Genomic DNA, 5,748 nt, shown 5'->3' on the forward strand with positions numbered 1-5,748 from the left:
GGAAAAAAAATTAAAGCACAAACTCGTTTCTTAAAACATTTATTCCCATCAACAAATTAATTATTAAGCTAAGTTTGAACTTATTCGGTTTTCACAATCTCAAATTCGACGACCACATATCATGACATATTAACACAATATTGACCATTTAAATCGAGATCACGAATTTAACCACAATCGTACCTATAAGATTTTTTATTTTTTTTTGTATTTTCTTTGATAGCTAAAAGGGGCTCAGGGCATACTGACGTGGCAACGCCCACACTGTGTAATGTCTAATTTGAACCATAGCTATATTTGGATTCGAGGGTCTGGCCTCGGCATTGCGACCCCAATGAAGTATCAAAGGAACATCACCCATCCACAAGTCCATAGTCGGAGTATTACTACTGCAAGTGGGTTCAACTACATATATGGGGACCCCCCTCCTTATTTGCTCCCAAATCTCCAAGGAGACTTCAACCGTAGATTTAGTGCTTGAAATATTAGAGCGTTACCAACTTAGCTACACCTCATTGGTTCTATTTGAGATTCAATCTTTCAAGCATTAATCAAGCAAGACCTGACCCACTCGGTTAACCCACATGATGCAAGCAATGAATCCAAACACACACGTTCGCCTCTTATGGAGATCTAGCTAACTTTCTAGCAATCGAAACCCATTTACCAATCTTTAATTAAGTCAATCAAATGAATTGATAAACCGAGCTAGTCATATAATTCAACCCACTCAACCCCGGGCTTTAAGAGACTTGGCTAGCTATGAAATTTTAATCAGTCTGCGAAGAGGACTCTTCGTGTTAATATAACAACAACAAAGAGAATTAACGAGTAGCAAGGTAGTGGTGTGAGACATGGTTAGTTGAGTATGTTCTTGGTACTCTTCGACACATGAAACAGTCCCCACCCTCTGGCGGGCAAGTACATGAAGGAGTCCTTAGATTTTGCAAATATATATTTCAAAGGTATTTGCAAAAAAATTAATAGATGGGCCTGGGAGAAGCTAGCTAGTTATTTAAAGCAATAAATAAAAGGTGATTGGAGTTCTAGGTGGATAGGATTTGGGTCAGAGACAAAATCACGAGGAAGGATATGCTTAGTTGACTGTATTTTATATATATATATATATATGTGTGTGTGTGTATGTACAGAGGGGGTAAGAGAGGTCGAGGATAGGATTTAATGAAATAGGTTTTATGGGGAACTACGGGGACTTTAATGGATGAAAAACTTTAAATTTCATAAATTATACCAAAACAAGCATATCCCCCTGTAAAATGGAGAAATGAAATTTCTCAATGATCAGAAAAATCATCATCTACTTATAAAGTATTACCACTTTGGCGATCCAAAATTTTACCGGAATTTGATATGTTCTCCTATATGGAATTAGGATAGTGCGGTTGTTCAAATCTCACCCACAAGAAAAATGCCCCGGTTTTTGCGCTAGTTGTTATGAGGCTGCCAATAGCATCAAATTCTAAATTCGGACACCTCATTCCCGGAGTGATGACTGCCGGAGAAGCATCTAACTCTATAAAACTGTTTTTTTTTATAAAATAATTTGCTTGCTCTCTTGAGGGTGGGGCCTACCCAATGAATGCCACTCCCTTGGCAAAGTTGGCTAGACTCCACTCCAGATAAATCGAGAATTTGTGTTCTTAACTCCTAGAGGGTTGGGGCCTCGTCCTCAGTCACCGCTCTTTACTGGGGTTGCTAGCAACTTCTAGAGGCGTTGTTGACCACATCAAGAGGTGACCGTCCGCGAGGTGAGGCCACCAGCCCTCACGGATCCCCATCCCTCACAAGTGTTGGGGCTCATGCATTTTTTTTCCCGAATTTTAATATTTTATTAATTTTTAAAGTTTTTACTAACTTGGTATTTCTACCTCAACAAAATTGACTGAAAATTAAGCGGAAGAAGAGGGTATGATAGATGTGATTTAAAAAATAAATTTGTGACTTAATGGTTCAAAAACTTGGTAGATTTAACGCAAGACCAAAAGTTCATGTCCTTTTATGGAAATTATCTTAACAAAAAATGAGTGAATCTCACTTATTCCGGCGACCTCTCTGTTATGGGGCCTCGGTAATTTAGGTGGTTCCCGCACAAGTCGTGCCCCGCTTATGTTCACGATTCAGAAGCGCATGGCAAATTCAACGTTTCTCCGCCATATTTATTGGGTCGAAGCCTATTCCATGGAGGAATGGATCTTGGAGCAAGAGTTGGACCCCATCTATCTGTAGGACACGAAATGAGCCTTCGGCTCTACTCCGGAAATTAGACTAGGCCTGAGGAGACACTCGTGTTGGAGTAGGATCAAATGGGAATGGCACGTAAGAGAAGCTGAGAGAGAATTAAGTTAGTTTTAGAGAAGGATTTATGATAAAATTTAAAAAATGTATGCTCTCTCCAGCGACATGTTTTTTTGATTATAAAGTAGACTAATCAGCTTAAAAGAAAATACATAGAAGATGAAAAATATATGGCCGGGAAAAGTGTCACTAATGGTAATTGAATTGAAGACCGTTGGTCCTAGAACAAGGGCAGTGCTAGTACGCCAAACCCCGTTTCTCAAAGGCAGGCAACATTTTACAAGATGAGTGATGAATTATATCATTGGTAGCTGATGCAGAATGAAGAGGCTAGTAGCTGTAGTGGTTATGGGAAGTCGATTGGCTTAATATAAGAATAGGAAAAGCAAAACAAAGGGGTGTGGAAAGTTGGAACATTTTCATCCGAGTCAGTGACTTGTGTCACTTCACTAAGCCTCATTTTTTCGCAACTACTTAATTTCGAAATATGAAATATTTATCGGTGTGGGTCGATTCAGATGATTCGACTCTTCTTTTCTCCTTAAGAAAGGTCTTGGTTTCATATCTTGTGAATAAAAAAAATCACAATTAGGAGGGTTTTACCACTTAGTGGCCTAGTCTTCCTCGAAATTGGATTAGTTGAGACCCATTAGACTTGGTTCCAAATACCACATGGCATAAAGACAAAAAAAAAAAACATGTTTCTTGCATCCTTTTAAAAGGAAAAAATGATGGTTTTGATGCTCAACCTACGGAGCTTTCTCTATTTCTCATTCTAAATCATTCTTGGGCTGAATACTATTTTACCATTATTTTTTTTCATCAAAACTGTCAACATGATATTTTATTTAAATAAAAAATAATCTGAAAAATAATAATTAAAATAACTATTGAAAATGGGGAGGGAAGGGGGCAGTGGGATTGAGATCTCTAGGTTCAGTGCAGGGATGGCAATGGGGCGAATTGGTACGGGCAGTTCAGCTACCATCCCCGCGCCGTGGTCACTAGAATATGTACTAACCCGCCCCGCGCTCAGACACCGGTAGAGGTCAAGATACCATGCTTGCACAGTCATGGATGCACGGGTATTAGCATTGTACAGACCCGAATGTACACTCTGAGTCGAGGCCCGCATGCGCGCTTTTCGATCGCGCGGCTTAGGAGTGTCCACCTTCCCGGGGATGCGTGACGGACACGTGTGAGAAGAAGTCGCCACTTATCATTTTACGACCCGAAAGTTGAGGGCCGATAAGTTACCCGGGTCTAGGGGTATGAAACACCTAGTTTTGCCAAGGTATTGGTCTATATTGAACCGGAAAGTCCGAGTTCGGGGGTTCACATTACGTGCGGGATATAGGACCGCACACCCTTTCGGTACTCTGGTTTGCTAGGCTTGCAATTTTATCTCATTTATCGCTCGAATTAAGCTGCACTCGGCTTACATGTTTTGACATCGAAAATTCGGTGAACTAAACGATATCGGTTGGGAAGCCGAGAGAGAAGTAGGCCCGTATGTCGGGGAATCGGTTCACATCTTGCGTTACAGTTCATCAAACTATGATGTTTGAATTCCTGCGTGAATCGGAACCGCAAAATCTTGGGATTACTCTTGTCTGGGCAAGCATTGAACCGATTCGATTAATTCGACTCTCGGACCGTTCGCTCACCGACTGGGATTCTTACAGAATAAATGTACAAAATAAATTCTTACAATGCTCTCAGAAAAACAATAAATACAAATTACAAATGATTGAATCCTAGTAAGTTAGCATTCGGTTATTATTCCGCTTAGACTTGCCTTGAGTTTAGGAAAATACCGAAAACTAAAAAATTCAAATATGTTTTCAATGAATAGGGCGTTGGACCCTGTGATCGATAATTAGGGCGTTGAACCCTAAGTGTAATGCGTCCTATGGGTCGGGCTTGACTTGCATGAACAAACAATAGTAGAAAAGTAACAAACAACATGCAGATTGCAGACAATGTGTTTGTTATTGCCAAGTGTATGTGGATTAACAAATTATTAACACATGGGTGTTTTTGAAAGCAAAGGCCATATGCTAAACATGCAAACGTGTGCAAAACATCTTGCATTCGGCTTTGTTTCAAGGACCTGATAGACATGGTGTATGTAGTCAAGTCTTTTGTGTGTGGGTTGCTTTTAAAATTGTTATGTATTGTGACATTGAAATTCCACTGAATTCACCAAACTCGTGTTTTGACTCTAGATTTAGAACCTAGAGTTCCACCTAACAATTATCTAGTATTTGGTTAGGTCGAGTGAAAGGTTAATTAGTATTTTGCATGTTTTGTGACAGAGATAATCGTTCTAGTTACCCGAGTCTACGATAGGATGACAGAAACTCATCAGTTGGATAAAAAGAGGCCTTCCAGATAAACCTGCACCTGAACAGGTAACCCGTCCTTATCCTGATACCGTAATGTTTCTGTCAAGCTAACCCTAGGGGTGTCGCTAAATTGTGAAAAGACGATTTTACCCTTTATTTGAAAGTTGTATTAAGAAAAGGGAAAACATCGCTGTGCGGGCCACCTCGGCCTGTAGCCGGTACCGACCAATTCCCTGAATCGTCCAGGGTTAGGCAAAAACTCCGAAAAAGCCAAAGAACCGGTCGATCTACCCGGAAGTGATCTAGAAAGATCTTCTGTATCCTGACCTGAGTTACCTGAAATCAGGTAAAAACTCAAGTTGAGACACAGAAGTCCCTTCTAGTCATCCGTGCTATATCGGACTATGCGTTTCGGGTTTTGAAATAAACAAGTTTTGAAAATGGCATTAACGTTATTTGACAACTCATCGACGCGAGTTATCAGTTAATTGTCAATTCATGCAAACTTATCAGTGGGAAGTGAGTTTAATCATGTGAGCGTCCCGATTAACCCGTTTGTGAATTTATGACTTGTAAATTATTGCCGAATGCAGTAAATGTGCAGGTTACAGACAATCAGACAGATCATGAATTGATCCACTAAATGAAGTCTGAGTACCCGAAAAACTTAATTTAATGAAAACGATTTATGATACGGCGACTAAGACGGGTCTAGGAAGGTCGAGGATAATTTGGTCAAAATGACCAAAATACCCTCAAAACCCAAATGGCCTCGAAAAAGTCACCGATACATGAATCCATCCATTTTACTTTAAAAAACAATGTTTTACAGTTGTTAGCATGCGGGATTTGTGACAATATTAAAATTGTAATTTACACAAAATATGAGAGATGGATTTCATCGAGGTCAAGAGACCGTTCTAATATTTCTCACATGCTCAAACGTTAAACACGATAAATGACATGTATTTAACAAAAGCCGATATCGCCATGATTTGGAAAACGCATTTAAACATACAAACATGCACAAACACGTTATTTATATAATCGATAACATGATACCTGCTTCATGGATGTGGTAAAA

The sequence above is a fragment of the Punica granatum genome, chromosome 5 (assembly GCF_007655135.1).
Source record: "Punica granatum isolate Tunisia-2019 chromosome 5, ASM765513v2, whole genome shotgun sequence".
Taxonomy (NCBI): domain Eukaryota; kingdom Viridiplantae; phylum Streptophyta; class Magnoliopsida; order Myrtales; family Lythraceae; genus Punica; species Punica granatum.